This window comes from Herpailurus yagouaroundi, unplaced genomic scaffold (genome assembly GCF_014898765.1).
Source record: "Herpailurus yagouaroundi ecotype Mexico unplaced genomic scaffold, PumYag 28, whole genome shotgun sequence".
NCBI lineage: Eukaryota > Metazoa > Chordata > Mammalia > Carnivora > Felidae > Herpailurus > Herpailurus yagouaroundi.
The window spans coordinates 153,888,232-153,908,614 of NW_024412376.1; the positions used below are offsets into that span (position 1 = coordinate 153,888,232).

The 20,383-nt window shown below is 36.1% G+C and overlaps 1 long non-coding RNA gene across 1 annotated transcript in view; it reads right to left on the bottom strand.

The window, feature by feature from the left end:
* Positions 1–323: 323 nt before the first annotated feature.
* Positions 324–20,383, bottom strand: part of LOC121037763 (uncharacterized) — a 277,844-nt gene continuing 257,784 nt past the window's right edge. The window contains exons 2-3 of the long non-coding RNA XR_005793961.1: positions 12,306–12,390; positions 324–468 (exon numbers count right to left, since the gene is read on the bottom strand). This is a non-coding gene — a long non-coding RNA (uncharacterized LOC121037763). The remainder of the gene's footprint in view (positions 469–12,305; positions 12,391–20,383) is intronic.

Below are 20,383 nucleotides of genomic sequence, written 5' to 3' on the forward strand. Positions count from 1 at the left end.
CAGCCTGTTGAGAAGACCCCTCTGTAAGTCTTTGGAGTTCTCTCTCCCCCTCAAAGATAGGGCTTAATTTGTTTATTTCCCTTTTTGGAGACCACAGCCCCATGCTTCCAGTTTTCTAAGTCTAAAAATGGCTCTCATAGACTATCCAGTTTTTGTAATTGTTTAGAGAGGTAGATCCATTCCGTGTACTCTATCTTGGCTCCATCGGGAATTTTAAAATCTTATTGGATCATTTAAGGCAAAGTATATACTGTAAAAACAATATACTAACTTCAGTGGCTTAATATAATAAAAGTTTATTTCTTACTAATGATATAGGTCAAAGCAAGGATATTGGGTCAGGTCATTCTCCAGGCCAGCTGGCCCCTACACCATCTCTCAGGACTCAAGCTTCCTCCATTTTTCTGTGTAGCATGCTCTAATGCCTCCTAGTTTTCTTCTGAGTTTTCCGCATTCACTGGGCAGAGGCTGAAAAGAGAAAGCATGGAAATATTGATGAACTAAGCTTAGAAGTATCCTATTTCACTACTGCCCACATTCCTTCAACCTGAACTCAGTCATATAGTCCCACCAAATTGCAAGAGACGCCAGGAAATGTAACCTAGCTGTATGTCTAGAGCAGTTCAGTCCAATAGAAATAAAACGTGAGCCACATATGTAATTGTAAATTTTCTAGTAGCTGCATTATAATGTAAAAAGAAACAGATAAAAGCACTTTTAATAATATATTTTATTTAGACAAATTTATTCAATTATAGCAATTGAATTAGACCAATATATTCAAAATTTTATTATTTCAACATGTATTCAATATAAAGTTATTAATGACATTTTACATTCTTTTCCATACCAAGTCTTCAAAATCTGGTATGTATTTTATACACATTCAGGACATTTAAATTCAGATGTTAAATTTTAATCAGAAATATTTATTGCTATTTATATTTCATAAAACTTGTAGTTAGAAAGTAGATTTGCAAACCCAAGTTCTTCCAAATGCTCCAAACTTTATAATAACTAAACTAATGACTTTCTTTTTTGAAATTTAAAGTAAAAAATAAGTAAATAAGTAGTCTAGTTCTTCAGTCACACTAGCTACATTTCAAGTGATCAACAACCATATGTGGCTAGTAGATACTATAGGACAATATGTAGGTCAAACGCAGGGGTTGGCAAACTCTGGCTCATTGACCAGATCCAGCATGTGGCCGGTTTTTGTATCTCAGAGAGCTGAGAATCTTTACTTTTCTAAATGGTTGAAAAATCAAAAGTAGAATAACATTTTGTGATAAATGAATGTTATATGAAACTTGAATTTCACTCTCAGTTAAAAAAAAAAATTTGCTTGAAACACATCCACTCCCATTCATTTATGCATTGTCATTGGCTGCTTTTACACTGCAAAAGCAAAACTGAGTAGTTGCAAGATAATGTATGGCCCCATAAACCTAAAATATTTACCTTCTGGCCTTTTGCCAAGTATTGGTCTAAAACATAAAGAATCAAAGTTTGTGAACACATTGACATCTCTTCCATCCTTGTAATTATGAACTATATCATGACCCATGGAATCATCAGGGAACACATTATGGACATTATTTTGTATTTATGACAAATGCCACTTATTATATGCTGAATGTTGAAGACCAGAATTTGGAGATCTAGGGAAATGAATGCAATATGTCAATGGAAAATAGGTTAAAGAATGAATTGAGCTAAAAAAAGAAAAACACTAAACTAATGGAAAACGAAAGGGAAAGTTTTATAACATTGACACCACACACTTATAGAATGGCTAAGGAGTGTCTTATGAAAAAGGATATCTATGGTTGTACCATGCATCCAATAAAACTATCTGAGTGTTCCTGTGTACATCCTTAATTTTCCTGATAATTTCTCTTTACCTGGGAAGTCCTTTATTCCTGTCCATATCAAATAAACTTCACCCTTCTGTTCCTTCTTTTGTAATTCTCACTTTACATGCTCTCCATGAATCTGTCTGACTTCCGCCCAGTGCCAGCTAGTTCATTCTTGCTCTTGATAACCATTAGTAAGTCTATGCTTGTATTTTTGGCATTGTCCCTCTTCTAGCCACCTGATATCCCAGTGTTCTACTTAAGCTCTCCTGTGGTTAATGTTGCTGAAATTATGGATTTCAGAAGCTAGATCCTACAGTGGCTTCCCCATCCTACATATACCTTCAACATAGTTATATCTCTGAAACTGCATTCTATCTTGAACATATCTTTTATAGTCTTTCTGCTGAAGCACGAATGTAATTAAGGAAGAAAATAAATTGGAACAGATGGTGCAGTTATACTATGCTTCAAGGAGCAAAAATAAAAGTGAAAATATACAGAATTTGGAAATCCTGCCTAGTGTGCCAGATTGACTACTGACATCTCAGTACCACTGCCTCCCCTCTGTATTCTCATAGTATCACAGGGGTTTGAAATCTGAAAACCACATTTCTCTGACTTCCTGGCTAGTTGGGTAATAGCTTACGGTCTGACTGTAAGAGACACTGATATGAGATTTAAAACATGGAGGAAAAGAAGAAGCCATTGCTGTTATACAATGGCCAAAGTTGGTAGAAATGGGGACAGAGGGCAGTGGATAGGTTTTCAAGACATTCCACGTAAAACTTTTTCAAATCATTGGGAGGGCCTATAGTCAATTTCTACACCTCTTGATTTCCTGGAAGTTAATAGGCTTTCACTGACTCTTGGCCATACAACTCTTGTGATTGAATTTTAAGTTACTATTTCTGTTTTAAATTTCTTCCTGTTAAAAATACTTCTAGCGGTTGGTCTTTTATAATATTTTGGAATTTAGTTTTTTAGCCAAGACATTGGCTTCTTTCTTTCTTATTCTTGAATTTGCTATTCATGAATTTGAACTTCATGGCAGTGTTATCCCCATTCAAGTCATTAAATGAGTTCACAAATAAATATTTAACATGTATGTATGTGTGTGTGTGGGGGGGTGCATGCACTCAGAAAGAGAGAGAGAGAGAACAGAAAAAAAAGAAAGAAAGAAGAAAAGGTGAGAGAGAGAAAGAGACAGGACCCAAGGAAAAAGACTCCATAGACATTACAGAGATTATCTATGTTGTTATTGACCCCATACTTATATGTTGTAGTCTATTGTGCTCATCATTTGGGGTAAGCTCTTTTTGTAAAGAACCATCTTATAAAATACAAGAAATATATCATCCCTGACCCCCCACCTACTAAATGCCTACAACACCTTTAAATAATTGTGATAACTCAAACTAGATTTTCAAAATCTCCCCAGTTATTGGCAGAACCACATTTGAATCACTATTTTAATCTATTACAAACTCACCTATTTCTAATATTCTTAAGTATATGTCTTTTCAATTTTATTCACAAAGAGCCTTTGTAAAATAATTTTTTGAAATGCCAATGTATTATGTCTCCAGAACTCCTTTGCATACCATTTCTGTGATGCTGTCCTCCAAAGTAAACAATGTCAGTGTGGCATAAATTAATGTCACATAACTTATTCACTATAATTGCAGCTTGACTCCTGATGAGCAGTCCTTTCTCTTTAATGCTTATAATTCAATATTTTAAAATTAAATTCTAACCTGAATTGAAACAAGATGCAATTTCTGCCTATACAATTAGGAAATGTTTAGAAGTTTCAATTCCTAATAGCAATGAGAGTACAACAAAATTGAAATTTTGTGTATTGGGGAGTGAAGGGTAAATTGGTCCAAAATTGCTGGATGACAAAAACAATGTGCATCAGCAAACTTAAAATATGTACTTGTTTTGACAAATTAATTCCATTCTAAGAGTCTCTCCTATCCTTATTATCTGTAATATAAATACAAGTTTAAGATCAAAGATGCTTATTCTAGTGCCATTTAAAACTGGAAACAACCTAATGTTCTAACAATGTGGGAATGATTAAATGCATTGGGGTCTTCATATGATGAAATAATATGCACCCATTACAAATGTGCTTTATGAAACTGTCCTGTCATGGACAATATTAAATTATATATGAGCCTAGAAAATTGCATTTTAAGATATCACCTGAAACCATAAAAGATATAAGCAATAAAAGTTTTTTATAAAAATACTTTAAAATATTTAACAATGATTCTTCCCTACCCATCCCACTTGGTGAAGGGGCAAAGAGATGGGGTATTGCATGTATTAATGTGCAAGAAAAACAAAATCTCAGTAACTTACAAGTATGTGCTTCTTGTTCACACTACATAAAGGTTGAGTGTTGTACCTTAAAATACCTTCAGGTTCCATGGTCTCATTGGTCTTAGATAGTTTCCCTTGAGCTTGGCTTCAGTCTACAGATCAGGTTTAAATGTCCTCTGAAAGAGAGCTTTCTTTGTGGGGTTTCCTTTGGTGGAAGGCAATGACACAAGAGGGCAAAATGATTCCAATGATGTACCCCAAATGTGCATTACAAGAATCCAAAAAGTGTGGAAAAAATCTTCACTGCCTCTAATGCTTCTGCTGGAGCATCATACCCAAGCCACCATATTTCATTGACCAAAAGAAGTCACATACACCAGTCCAAAGTCAGTGGTCTGGAAAAGTCTACTCTGCAAGGTAACATTAGCAAAGAGAGCAGTGGACAATTCTGAATAAACCTAATATACTGAGGTGGGGTTTGTATGTTTGCTTTGTTTTCCTTTATATTTATTTACTTTTTGCTTTGCACTTCATTGTATTTTTCAAATTTGGTATAATTTACTTTTATACATGATTTAAATTTTTAATACATTTAAAAATTTTAAATGTAACACTTAGGCACAAAACAAAACTTTACCTATGAAATGTACATATATAATAAAATCCATAATTCTGTTATCATTTTTACCTAGGTTTAGTAATAAACTTTTCATCTTTTTTGTAATATATCCTAATGTCCTTTTTGAAAAAAAAAAAACATTTATCTTATTTGTCTATTCCAGTATTCTGGAAAATCGCTACTTCTCATAATTTATAGAGTGTATTTTCTTTGGTTCAACAAGATTATTTAAAACCACTTTAGAATTCTGAAATAAAACTCATTTGTTGAAATTTCTAGATAGAATATGAGTACTTAGGTGGTCCCTTACCATTTATTTGTACTTGTACAGACAATAAACAGGGGCAAGATTAACTGTTACTTTTTGTTTGTTTGTTTTAAGATTTATTTATTTTTGAGAGAGAGAGAGCAAGCAAGGAAGCAGCAGAGAGAGGGGTGGACAGAAGATTTGAAGCAGGCTTTGTGCTACAGCAGCGAGCCTGACCTGGAGCTGGAACTCCCAAACCAAGAGATCATGACCTGATACCAAGCCAGACACTCCACTGAACCACCCAGGACCCCGAAGATGATCTGTTAACAGTGGAGATCTGTTAAGAGTGGAGATATGGGGGCTCAACGAGAATGAGAGATTTGAAATAAAGTTCATGTGGAATAAAAAAATTATTCAGTAAGAGACAGTTGAGAAAATCACTGAGAGAGAAAGAAGGTGCAATTCATACCATTCTTGTAATGAAGGATTGGAAACAATCCTATAAACCATTCCCTGAAGTTGCTTTGCATTTGGGACTTTCAGCAGAAAGCTGAAAGAAGCAACCAGTGGCACTTCCACCGTGAATTTGTTATTTAGTATTTAGTTACTTTTCTTAGTAAAGAGAGATTCATTTAATTCTTGGCATATTTACTACTTACTATCATTACCTTTATATATAACTCTAGGTTTAATGGCAATTTTGTTTACTTCTGTTTATTTAATGATTAGTTCATAGACCTTTGGGCTATACAAACATGATTTCAGATCCTGGCTCCATCAGTACCGGAGTTGTTGTGACATTTGAGTTACTAGTAATTAGGCAGTAGCTCTTAATTATCATCAGCAGCATTATTATACAGAACAAAGAGACGCACAATTAGAGAACAGAGTAAATGAGTGCTTTACCGAGGATAAGAAATATGAGGATCTTGGGAGAGGTACCTTAAAATAAATAAGCAAATAAGTAAGTAAACAAACAAATAAAGGGGTTCTCTGAGACTTTGAATATCATCACCAGGCAAATCTGGCAGTAAACTGAGATTGCAACTGTGTACCTAAAACCATTGGGAACATCCAAAACGCTACTAAAAGTGATGCAGAGATAATTTGAGTGACATAACTGGATTGTGACTCAAATTTGAAAGTGGAAAACTAATGGTTTGTATTGGAGAAAGACTCCCATTGTCCGGAAGAGCCAGAGAAAGACATTCCAAAGAACCTCACAGTGAACAAGTGCAGCCAGCCACAGAATATCCAAAAAAAAAAGATACCTCTTTACCAGCTGCCTTAGAGTGGTACCTCCTCATCTGGCCCAACCCACCGCTTGCCTGTACTTTGTTTCCATGCTTTCCAAGCAACATTTGAAACAGTAATCCAGTTTCCCATGAACCACAAACTGGGATGGGAATTTTCTGGATGAGAGAGACAATAACTCTGGTCATTTGGAAGGAATGTCCCTTTTGAAATGAATGTACTGGTGGTCGGTTTATATGGTTCTTTCTCTTATGTGTTTAATTACTGTGAGTCAGGGATTCCAATATTTGTGAATGCTGCAACACTGACATGAATGTTGAGGAGTTGTTTTTTGAAAAATTAATTAACTTTCACTTGTCACCCCTTACTTACTGCCCTTTTCAGTCTCCACCTACAAAAGCAGTCATCTGCAACTGCCCTACAACAAGCAAATTATGTATATCTATAATCCTAAACTGAGTTGAGTAAAAATAATATTGAAAATCTGTCTTAATTGTCAGATTTCCAAACAAATGTAAAATCCCAGATAATTATTATTCTCTTGATTGTCTGTATGTGAGAACATAAAAATGTGTTGGGTGGTTAATAGTCTTCATGTACACTGTATATAGGTCCACAAAAGTAGTAGTTTTGGTATTTATTTTTCATGTTATGTCACCTATTATTTTAACTGCAGTTCAATTTGAGTATCGCAAAACCAGCATTTGTTCTGTGATCTCAAGATGTCATGGCATATCCTGAGTTATAAAGAGCTGTAATATGAGTTTACAATCTCAAACATATGCTACTCACCAAGAAATACAAGAGCCTCCCAGCGAATGTCATGGTCACAATACTAGTGGTTTAATTGTTTGGTTTTGCTACTTTAATTTTTCCTACGTGTTTTTAAACATCTGGGAGTTACGTAAATCATTAGCAGTTTTGAGTGGGTTGTGTGGTTTACACAGGCACATTGCATGAAAAAAAAGTTTTAAAGATAAAATTGGAAATGGGAAATTTCACCCATAAAAGGAAAACGTTATAGTCATTCAATGGAATGAACACATTCATAATTTGTAACTTTCCCACCACATCACTAAATCTTGGCACTGAACAGAAATGCCAAATGTAATGTTTCACAACCTATTTTTTTTCCATAAACATTCATTCTTTTTACACTTGGAGAAAAGTGTTGTCATTTATGTGGAACAAAAAAAAGTCACTAAAATAAAAACATCTGGGAAAAATAGGCCAATATGTTGAGATCTAGGGGGAAGCCTTCCTGCTTATTGTATTCTGCTTTTTTTTCATAAAAGGTCAAATTCTTCATAGAGCTTTATATATCTATTGTAAGTAGCATTTTAAGATAAAATCTCTACTAAATTATGATTTCCTGTGCATTGTCCTGTGGTGGAGTTTTCTTATACCATTAAAAGTTTCTAAAAAGTATAAAGGGAACATACAACGTGAGTTAATGGTTGGCATGCAGGTCGCTGCTTCTGAAACACTGCTACAACTTACTAAATCGATATTTGACCATTCAATGATGTCATGTCTCTCTCTTTGGGGGTAATTCAAAATGTCTATTTCATCTCTGGTTAAATGCAATTTCATGGAATAGAAAACTACTTCATAAAAATTAAATATACGTACGGTAAAGAACATATGAAAAATACATGCCAATCAAGAGTCAGTGGATTTTTTGTAAAAGAAATTTGAAAAAAAAAAAAAAAGGTGTAGTTCATTTGCTGTAATTAGAATTATTTACAAGATTCAATATGATGTTTTTATCTTTGAGTGCTTACCTGAAGTTTACAAAGCTAAGATTGTTTTTCCTTGTTGAATAAGTACACTTGACTATTTTTGCTGAATAGAAAGAAATAGTCAATGAGCTTCACATGAGATTGAAAACTATTTCATTAGAAAATTTTCCTCTTTTTGGACTACTTAAAAAAAATTCAAGAGTGGCTACTAGGTTTTTGAAATAAAATAAAAATCCAAGCTAGAAAATCACACTTTATGGTAGTGACATTTTTTGACTCCTCAAAATCTACTCCATCCCAAATGAATTGTCCATACTAATAAAAATAATCCCATCCTGGTAGGAAATAACTTATAGGCATGAATATGTCTCATTTCTGGCCAAAGAGACAGGAAACACAGCTACGAGTTTTATTCTAGATAATAGTTATCAAAAGAATGAGATACTGGGAAAAACAGTCCCATTATGTCTTTGACCACTACTATGTTTACATGTGATGTCTGGAACCGATGCAGCTATGTTGGGCCATGAGGGTAACCACAGCTAACTTGACAGCACATAAAACCAATTCATTAAAGTCAGTGTGGAAAGAAAGAATTGATTTCCTGCATGACCCAAGTTGAAATACATTTCTCTGGGCTTTTATTATATGTACCAAGAAATTTCTTTATTCTTTAAGTTAATCTGAGCTAGATATGTCTATTACTTGGAAACCAAGGCCTTTTAACTGATACAAAAAAAGGTGATTTTTTTTTTTAAGCACCAAGGGTCTAAATTTTCCTAAGTACTTTATGAACCTTAATCCTACTTAATTAGCAAACAGCCACTGAGGTAGAGGTCATTACTGTTACTTTAGTAACACTAAAATGGAGGCTAAATGAGGGCAGATAGCCTACTCAACTTACATAGCTAGAAAGTGATGGTTCTCAATATGAAACCAAATTTTCCAACTCCAAACACTTTAACCTTATGCTTGTGAAGGTCTTCTTGATTTACATGGAAAGTTTAAGATAGTTTCCATTTGAGCCCTAAGCAATACCACACAAAATATAATTTTTCTTTGTGTAATTTCTCTTTAACTGTAAAACCCACAATAAATAACAACAGCAATGAATGTTACTAGATAGGCCCATCTTTTTCATAGAAGCTGATTAATCTTATCAATCAATCCAGTCTATGTTATATACAAACTATACAGTATTTACTATTTACCACATGTCTGGGATTATTCATGCCTGCATAGTGTGGGAAGGATACATATAGGATAGGCATGGTCGTTTCTCTCATGGACAACACAGTGATGTATCTGATGTATCTGAATTGTACAGGTATACCTCAAAGAATCGTTTCCTCAATCACATGTTTACTCTGTGCTCCAGTATTTCCTTTTGCACGGTCTTCTGGTTCTCATTTGCCAACCAGTTGTTATCTCCTTTCCACCATCTAGTTCCTATTACTACTTTGTGTCCCTTCATATATAACCAGACACATGGAATTATTCTGTTTTAATTAGCCCTCTGCTACAGACTGAACATTTGTTTCCCCCTCCCGCCTCTAAATTCACATGTTGAAATCTAATGCTCATTGTCATGATATAGGAGGGGGGCCTTTGGGAGGTGCTCAGTTCATGAGAGTGGACCCCTCGTATGTGGGATTAGTGTTCTTATACGAGAGACCCCCACAGAGCTCCCTGGACCCTTCTGCCATGTGAGGACACACTAAGAAGCCTGCTCTGTGAGGAAGCAGGCTTTCACTAGACACCCTGTCTTAGACTTCCCTGTCTCTAACACTATCAGAAATGAATGTTAGAGGTTTATAAGCCACCCAGTTTATAGTATTTTTGTTATAGCAGCCCAAACCAACAAAGACACCTTCATAATCATTTTTAGAAATTTAGAATAAGGATACCACCCTATTCGTACTGGTATCCTTCAGAGCCCCTAGCATTTATTCATTAAAAAATATTTATTGCGTGCCTGATGTGTACTGGGTAGCACGGTAGGGCTCGAGGATAAAAAGAAGAACATATGAAATACCTGGGCCCATCGTGATAGGTCCTTGGGAGGTTTGGTTGAATTTAATTTAATATATCCCACAATAATGCAGAAATGAGCCTCTACTGATCATCCTAAGAATGGGGGGTCACATGAAACATAAGGTTAATGGCTAAATAATGCAGTTAAAATTTAAGGTTAAATGCCAAGCTGGTACACTGCATTATGTAATTTCCTCACATAATGAAGATGGGTCATTAAGGATTCAACACTTTCAAGCCTGCTTAACCCAAACAACAATGAAAAAGAATCTAAACACAATTTTCCAGCTTTCAGATGGATGACGTTAAATTGGGCAAGACAGCAAATAATGAGGGATAATAAGAAAGAACTCAAATCATCCAGTACATTAACAAAGCTGATGTGCAGTTAATACTGAAAAAAATACATCACTCTGCTGCTGTGCGAGAAGCAAGAAGATATTCCTTCCTAAAGGGGCAATAGAAGATACACCCACACGTCTCTCCACGTTCAGATAAGACCCTTTTATCAACACTCAGTTCATAAGTCATCTTTTCCATGCTTCCTTTTCTGCACAAGCCACCCCCCCCCAACTGTTCTATCCATACCTCCTTTGCGTGGTAGACTATGTTGTCAACTCTTTAAGAACAGAACACATATCCAGAACTGCCTCCGGTCTAGAAACTGAGCTAGGCATTTTATATATGCTATCTCACCTTATCCTTGAATCAAATCTGTAGCGTCCATTAGGAGAAGATGAAAGTTGGAGTGTGGATGCCTTACCTAAATTCCCTGAGGTCACAGAAGCAGCACAGAGCCAAGCTGGACTTCAGACTCAGGAATGTCTGACTTCAAAACCATTATACCTCCTGCAACCCTAAACTCTCTCTTTAGAGCAAGGTTGTTATTTAGAGAGAATGTTCATATAGTGAGTGCTTGGTAGTATTAGATAATTCAGTGAACAAAATGGTAATAAACAGGCTAGGTAATTAACAAATAAATAAATTAATTAATAAAGCATTTCTATAATAAATTAATCTTATCTCCAAAAGAAAAAGTGTTACTACAACTAATTTTCTGACTCAACTAACATTGATTCAGAAGTGCAATCTTAATTGTTTAAAGCTTTGTGTTAGCTTCAGTGACCATTTCCACCAGTGAGAAAACGTACAAAAAAATTCCCAAGCTCTTTTGACTTCGTGATAGATTATTCTACATAATCTTTCCAGTTTCACTTGCCTGGCATGGGAAAATATCACTGTTTTTCATTTAACTGAATTCAAATGAAATTTGAATGAAAAAAAAATCAAATGAAAAAAAAATCAACTAACTGAAATTTTTCCCATTTTTATTTATTTATTTTTTATTTTTATTTTCCCCAAGAGAAAGAGGCTAGTGACATCTCAATAAACTGATACTGGGATTAAAAAAGAAAATTAAAGTAACTTTCTGAATATACACTTATGACATTTAAATTTCTATCCCAGTCTTAATCCATCTGATTTCTGACAAAGGAACAGGGCTACATGTAGTGTTTCCATTAGCGATGTTAAGCACACACTTTATTGTGCTTGGCCAATATTTCGGTTCTCACAGAAAGAGGACGACTATGTAAACAAAATTTCCATCACAGCCAAGGAAATGGCAGAACATTTTTTTAAAAAAATTTTTTTAACGTTTATTTATTTTTGACACAGAGAGAGACAGAGCATGAACAGGGGAGGGGCAGAGAGAGAGGGAGACACAGAATCTGAAACAGGCTCCAGGCTCCGAGTGGTCAGCACAGAGCCCGACACGGGGCTCGAACTCACGGACCGTGAGATCATGACCTGAGCCGAAGTCGGACGCTTAACCGACCGAGCCACCCAGGCGCCCCAAGAATGAACTAAGTCATTAAATGCCAGTTTTTTTTAAATTTACTTTCAAGTACCTTACGATTGTCATATAGAAACATAGCAAGCATTTTGATGAAAAAGCTAAATTTCCACAAAAGCAACAAAGCTTTTATAAGTGCTCCTCCTGTTTGAATAAACCTGATTTTGCTTCGCTCACACAAAGGAGCTAAATTCTGCTTGACATGACCAAGAACTGTCACTCAGAGCCCCACATCTGAGACTGACTTTTACTTTTCAGTTAGCCTCATTAATGGTGTTATCAGCTGGGAAGGCTCTTGGTTCCAAGCAAAGGAAAAACGCAGGTAATAGTAGCTTAAACAAATAGGAGTATATTCCTCTCATACAGAAAGATGTCTGGAGGTAGGTGACTTTTGGCTTTGCTCCAGGATGTTTAGTGACAGCACCAAGGATTCCATCTCTTACAGGCTCCTGGTGGGTGGGGCAAACAGAAAAATAAGTAAATTAGTAAACTGTATACCAGCTGTTGTAATACACCTTAGAATTTCAGTAATTTAACATTCTACAGGTTTACTTCTCTCACAAGTAATAGAAGTGGGTAGGTGAGCAGTTAGGCACACGCGGTCTTCTCTATAAACGTGTTTAGAGACCTTGGCCAACGAAGGCTTTGCCATCTTCAGCAAATACCTTCTGCTGTCACCCTGTGACTCTTCTGCATTCCAGCCTACAGACACAGAGGGAAGAATGAGAGTTCTAATGCTCTGCACACAGATATTGATGACTGGATTGTAAGTACTGGGGGTCCCCCCGCGCCCTCATTCCAGAAGCATATCTAATTTGAGACCCCCTTGCCCACTTTGGTGACAAGCATGGTCTTGGGTTGAGTTAACACATAGGATTTCTCAAATTTTTACTTCTTATGAGAAGTATGTTTAGTTATAATTTGCCTAATTCTCTCACAAAAGAGCTATGAATTAAAATTACTTCTGGGGAACCTGGGTGGCTCAGACAGTTAAGCATCATCAGACTCTTGATTTTGGCTCGGGTCATGATCTCATGGCTCATGAGTTCGAGCCCCACATCAGGTTCCATGCTGACAGTGGGGAGCCTGGTGGGAATTCTCCCTCTCTCTCTCTCTCTGCCCCTCCTCTGTTCTCTCTCTCTCTCTCAAAATAAATAAGTAGACTTGAAAAAAATTGAAATTACTTCTGACTATTACTGTTCTGGCTGTTTAGATTCCAGAAAAGAGGGGTGCCTGGTCGGCTCAGTCCATTAAGTGTCCGACTCTTGATTTTGGCTCAGGTCATGATCTCACAGTTCATGGGATTGAGTGTTGTGTAGGTCTCCACACTCTGAGCGTGGGGCCTGCTTGGGATCCTCTCTCTCCCCCTCTCTCTGCTCCTCCCCTGCTCATGCTCTGTTCCTCTCTCTCAAACTAAATAAATTAAAAAAATTTTTGTAAGATTCCAGAAAAGAATAGGAATTGGTAATACACTTTCCTGTCCCGGTGCATTTTGTTCATCTTGTCACCTGTTTTGTCAAGGCTTCTTACATATTTTGCAAGTCTATGGTAAAATAATAATTTGCCAATGGCTCTTAAATAATAATATTTTCAGTGAGCATTATCTCCTTCTGCCTCTGTTCTGGTGCTTTTGCTCTTTCCCTAGAATGCTCCAATGTGCTCACCAGGTAGGCATGTCTCCTTCACATATGAAAAAGCTGAAGCTAAAGGTGGGAAGTAATTTGTCCACAATCCTCCTAACTTTGAAGTTAGATATGTAGGTATTACTTTAACAACTTCCTCTCTCTCTCTCTCACCCCCCGCCCCCATCACAAGCCATTGTACCATTTCAGCAAAATCATCTCTTCAGTATTTCTCCAGTTCAGTCAACACTGTTTTTTTTCCCATTTCTCTAACCATCGTATCAATTTGGTCACTATCATTTGTCACATGGGTTACTGCTGCATTCCCCGACTTGGTTCTTCCTAAGAAGTATTGTTCCCCTACAACGCATTATACCGCTGCTAAAGCAAACTTTCCAAAATGGAAATAAATACTTCAACTCTGGATTGTATATGGATTAAAAAATCCCATCTTATTATCATTCTTATTATTGGTGTCATCATTCAAGTTGTTCCTTCCTCTGATGAGGGAAGGAAGCGGTTAACATTTTCTTACTCTGCCTCTAGTCTCAAACGTCACAAAACCACTTTGCAAAATCCACAAGAATTACAATACTGCAGGAAACCTCAGGAAGACCTTCCAGAGGAGACACACGAGAGAAAAGGACATATTGTTCAGGAAATTAGAGTACAGCAAATATCAGAGAGACCATTTCCCATGACTACAATGAATTAGCTGCAACAAACCAAAACACACAGATAATTCTCCACCAACATGTGGCTCTGTCATTAGGAGCAACTTATTTCTTTGTAAAGAAGGTATAATGATGAGACAGGACTCCTGGGATTATGCTTTGAAGGCAAGCTATCGCTATAGAGGTTCTGTTCATGGCCAGAGGTAGTCTTTCAGGTATCTCTGAACAATGTAAGAACTTACCACATTTATAAAGATCCTGGACTATCACATTTCAGTGAGAAAACTAACATTATAGCTCAGAGTTTAAGAGCATAAGCTATGTAGCCAAACTGCCTGTGTGTTTCAAGTTGGATTCTGACACTAATTGGCTGTGAGACTTTGGCCAAACTATTCTGTTTGATTCTCTGTGATTCGTTTTCCTCATTTGTAAAATACAAATAATGTTACCTAACAAAAACAACAATAACAACAACAAAATAATTAGGAAGGTTGTACCAGCTACCTGTGTGTGTGTGTGTGGGGGGGGGTGTTGCCAAAAAGGTTGTGTGTGTTGCTAAAAGCACTGGCATATTTTTTCTGTTACACAGTATCATAATTTTTATCTTTTATCCCATACATGCATTTTCTTATCTCAAGTTTACTTTGGCTTGCTTCTCATAGAAGGAGAAGAGAAGAAAACACCAAAAGCTCTTTATTTTATTATAATTTGGAAGAAATTTAGACTTCCACTACTCAAAATCCCTTATTTTATACTTTAGGAAACAGAGACCCAGAGATGTGACTATTTATTGAAAAACTTATCCCCCAGAAGAGGATAACTTTAAATAATTTGGCCTGGACAATTTTATTCTTGGTTTGATGTTCTTTCAAATAAACTGTATTATCTTTGTAAATGTCCATGATGTTCAACATTTTCCTTGAGAGTAAGTGGGAAGAAAGGACTATTTTCTCTGAGAGAAAGCCAAAGAAGCTAATAAATCAAATGACTTACACAATAAGATGTAGCAAAGAAATAGAGATTAGAATTGCAATCCATGACTCCTTTTCTGAAAGTTATTTCCCTGCTTACAAAGTGATGAGCTATGACTTTGGGGGATATTATACAAAAATATGTATCTTTACAAGTTCAAGATGAGTCATAATCTTACTTTAAAATTTATGGTCAACAAACACAAATTTGCACCACATTCTGATCAAAATTCTAATACTTTTCTCTATTAAACTGGTCTAAATATAAAAGACTAAAGACATCTCGCATACGTTTTTCATTATTCTTGGAACGTTATACTTCTAATTCAGCATATCAATATGTAACTGGGGCAAAACCGTTATTTTGGAGAGGAAGGGGAAAATCATCTGTATTATCTACTATTAGGTTATTACATCAAGCAGAGCCATTTCCCTAGCAAAAGCTATGAATCCACAAAAATATATCAAACATTTGAAAGTATAAACAAAGAGAAAATTATATATAAGTCTGCAAAACTTCAAAGGAAGAGTGGGATTGTGAGAGAAAATAAAACATCTCACAAATTTGGCTCAAAGTCCTGACTCTCTCTTGGTATCTGAAGCATCTGAAACCTTTCGGAAAAGCTTGGTTTCTAGAAGGTTAAAAAATATATAAGCTTAGGGTATTTTCCTGTCTTTTTAGCTTTTTGTCAGTGAATCCTATGGGTGGATGTAAGGAGTTCCAAAGCACTGGTGTTTCAAAGAGTTTAATGTCTAGATAGTTTGGGGCTTCAGAATTGAGGAAAATTTATCTTCTAAAACCAGAGGTTGCTGGAGACTATTTTTTTTTTCCACTACAACCCACAAATCACTGCAAGATGCCCCTCACATGTAGTAGTGCGTGTATCTTGTGTCCTTTGGAATGTAAACTCCAATGTATAGAGACACCAGCATTGTTTCCTTGTCTGATTGCCTGTCACTGTCGATCTTGGGGGCAGGAGAGAAATCATTGCTAATGACTTCAGAGTTTGCATGTCCTACGCTTACTTATTACTGGAAAGAATAAAATATAATGAACTGATATGGACAAGGAATGCAAGGAATAAAATATTTCTTTCAGACTGTCGGCAAGCAATGGAACAAATGAGATTTATGGCAGAACTGGATACGTGATTTATACTTTTGCTTGTTCTTCATTTAAAAGAGGAAATTAAAACCACGCTTGCATATGATTCAATCTTTGATCACTAGAGAATAGCTGCTGTGAATTAATTATTATAAACTCCATTACCCCTGGTCACCCAGGTGCTGCAGCCATACTACCTTCCAACTAGTGTCCCAGGAGAAAGAGTTGATTTTTTCTCTTTTCTTTTGTTGTTGTTGTTGTTTTTGAAAATTGTGCAGGAAAATTATCTGGTATTTTGGTGTTTCACTGAGAAGTCATTTATTATTCAAGGGACTAATTGAAAAATCTCATGGAAAAAGCATAGTGAAAAGAAAAACCCAGATTAAGTTCTTAGCAGCATCTCACTGGCTCAGAGAAAAGGGTGTTTATTCTCCTTTCATCATCTATAAGCCTAGAATCAAGTACTTAGTTTTACTAATAAAGATTCTCAGATCTTCAGCTCTGATAATTACCATTTAATTCTGTAAGTAAATGTGGAAAATATTTATTTTATTTTCTCTCAACGTTTTTATTTATTTTTGGGACAGAGAGAGACAGAGCATGAACGGGGGAGGGGCAGAGAGAGAGGGAGACACAGAATCGGAAACAGGCTCCAGGCTCTGAGCCATCAGCCCAGAGCCCGACGCGGGGCTCGAACTCACGGACCGCGAGATCGTGACCTGGCTGAAGTCGGACGCTTAACCGACTGCGCCACCCAGGCGCCCCGAAAATATTTATTTTATAAAAAAAAAGATATTTTGTTCATTTAACCTCCAGTTAAGATAATAAAAACATTTTGTATACACACATTTCAAGACAACAAATTATAACAACATTGGGAAAGCCCTACGATATGGCAGACAAAGAATCTGTTTAAGAGATGCTAAAGTAAATATCTCAATAAAAATTCAATAAAATATATACTATAATTATGTAATTAATCGTAAGAAATCAAAACTCTTTGAAGATGGTATTTTTGAAAACTACTGATGGTGCAAAATATAAATTGTGAAAGAAGAAAAATACAAAGAGCTAAGAATTCAATCAACTATCATAGCTGAGAAATCTAAAAATCTAAGGTGTTCCATGTATTTGAACTTGTGAGCTGAAAGCAGGTAACTGTGGAGCAGTCAAGTATGATCAAGGACCTCAAAGAAAAAATGGCACAGGACACATTACCTTAACAAGGTGGGCTGGCTCTTTAGATGTTTCCCCAACTGAAACATTTACACTTGCCTTTTCCTTTGATTCTCTCTGTAGATGCTATGTTTATGGGTAGAAGAAAAGGAACAAATCTGTGAGGCACTTGAATAAGAATGAAGAATTAGGATTCTTCAGATTGCACAGGATAGAAATGTAACTCAAGAGAGTTTAAACATAAATAGAAAATGCAGTGTCTCAAGTTATTTCAGACACAAATGGATCCAAGAAATTAAATAAAATAACTGGAATTCTCTTCCCTCTCACTTTGACTCTCTCTGTCTATTAATCTTTCTTTACCCATCCACTTCTCCATCTCTCAGCACTGTTCTCTGGGACTGCATCATTCTCCAGCAGGTTGTTTCCAATGTTAGCAAAGGCAGGACCCTGCAGCTCTAATCTTACAGCTCCTGGTATTGGTGATTGTAGGAAAATGTGTACCTCTCTCCTAGAAGTTTCAACAAAACCCTAAGAATTCCTGACATGAACCTGATTTGGCTCTTATCCCATTTCTGGATCAATTCCTGTTGCTGGGAATAAAATAAAATGACTGACTGACCTGAGTCTTGTGCCCATCCCCATGAAAACCCCAGAGGTTACAAATATAGCACAAGTGGTCCCCAAGAGAAAATCAGGATGCCAAAGGACACAGAAAGAATCCCGGGCAGGAAAACAACAACAACAACAACAACAACAACAACAACAACAACATATGTCCACTACAAGCAAATTAAGAAATTGTCCTGAGTATGAGAATGTTAAATCTATTGCCAGTTGAACTGCAAAAGAAATATTCAAGTCCTTCCAGGAAAGAAGAAAACTCATTAATTTTTACACTTTTAATGAATTTATGCCTTTTTTAAATACAATTAGGTGTTACTGCTAGTTGGTTTTATACGAGTATGGGGATTTTTTTCATACATATCTTGTAGAAATTGTCAATATAGAGATTTTTATTATAAAGTACTAATATTTTAATGAACTTATTTTTATGCCAGTTTATCACATTTTAAAATATATTGAGGAATATAAAATAAAAGATCATTATCCATAGCTCTACTACCCCAATATTTTGGTATCTGTTTCTTGCAGAGTATTTTCCACTGTTATCTCCTTACTCCAAGTTGTGGTTGTTTGGATTTTTTTTTCGTAAATACATTTTTACTAGGTATTGTATGCAATTTTATAGACTACTTTCTTCACATAACATTACTGTAAAATTATTCTCTTTGTTATTATAAACTCTTATTGGAAGATTTTAATGGATGAATAAAATCTCTTTCACAATATAGCCTTGCTTCTATATTTTACAATTTATATTGTTTTCAATTTTTTATGCTTTTAAATAATGCTACCATGAATATCATCTTGCCAAAATTATTTCTGAATTTTGGATTATTTCCTTAAGAAAATTTCCTAGAAATGAGATTCCAGAATAAAGGGCTACGGATGTGTTAGATGAGGTTCATCTTTGCTTTTTATTTTGTTTTTCTTTGCTTGATGATTCTTTTTAAGTGTATCTCAAATATTAACTTTAAAAAATGTTGGAACACTTAACTTAGTATTCATTTAACAAATATTTTTGGAACACATATCAGGTGTCATAGAGCACAGTGTAGGGATATCTGTCATTCAGTCTTCGGGAGAAAGAGAAGGACTCTTAAACAGAAATGACCTATAAACTGAAGAATGAATAGGAATCAAGAGAATTAGGTATAAGAGAGAAATGCATTTCACAGAGAGGAAATAAAATGAGAAAATGTATGGCATACTCAGAAAATCGCATGTATTTCAGTATAACTAAAGACACACGAATAGAGGGATACCTGAGCTGGATTGCAAAAAAACTCACCTACAGGAACCGAGGGAAATGAAGAAGGGAGATTAACAGAGTGAGCTCCTATACAGCCTCTGCTCTCTACTGTTTCATCCATAATCTCTCAGAGTTTTGCCCTCAGTTTGGTGAATTTCTTTGCCTGACACAAAATCTGAAAAGTGCTATTATCTTACAGTGCAAAGGATGAATTTGAAAGGAAAGAGCACACTATAGAGGTTTTGATCAATGTGATTCAGTGCCTGGTTTAGGAATATGAATGGGGAAACATCACTGACAGAGGCCTTTGTTCTTCTCCCATCACAGAATGATCTCCAAGAATTTCCTTTAGAAAAGGTTGTTAAAGGGGAGCCTGTTAAAGGGTGGCTCAGTCAGTTAAGATCTGTCCTCGGCTATGACCAACCCGGTCATGATCTCACAGTTCCTGAGTTTGAGCCCCGCATCGCATCGGGCTCTGTGCTGACAGCTCAGCGCCTGGAGCCTGCTTCGGATTCTGTGTCTCCCTCTCTCTCTGCCCCTCCCCTGCTTGTGCTCTGTCTCTCTTATTCTCAAATATAAATATTTTAAAAAATTAAAAAAAAAAAAAGAAAGAAAAGGTTTTTGAAGCCTGGCTCACCTTAGGCCCACAAAGCTTCATGCAAATGCATGAAGTTGGTTCATTCTGGCCTCATCCACCTTGGGATGTATAGCTCGCAAGCCTCCCCTCCAAGGCAGTGACACTGGACACAGGCAGATATGCACAAGTGAATGTAGCCTGCACATCTGTTTCACTAACTCACCTGCCAGAAACCCCAGACCACGCTTTTAAGAAATCCTTAGTCAGGAAGTTGTAACAGTGAAACAGTGGTACAGGAGATGAGGAATGGATGGGCTTTTCCGGAGATCTGGGTCGTTTCTGTGTCTTTCTCCACAACTCATTAGAGAACTTAATTGAATCACTTTCCTGTCACAATCTCCCCTGTCTGTGAAATAAGGATAATTATTGCTGCTCTTTCCT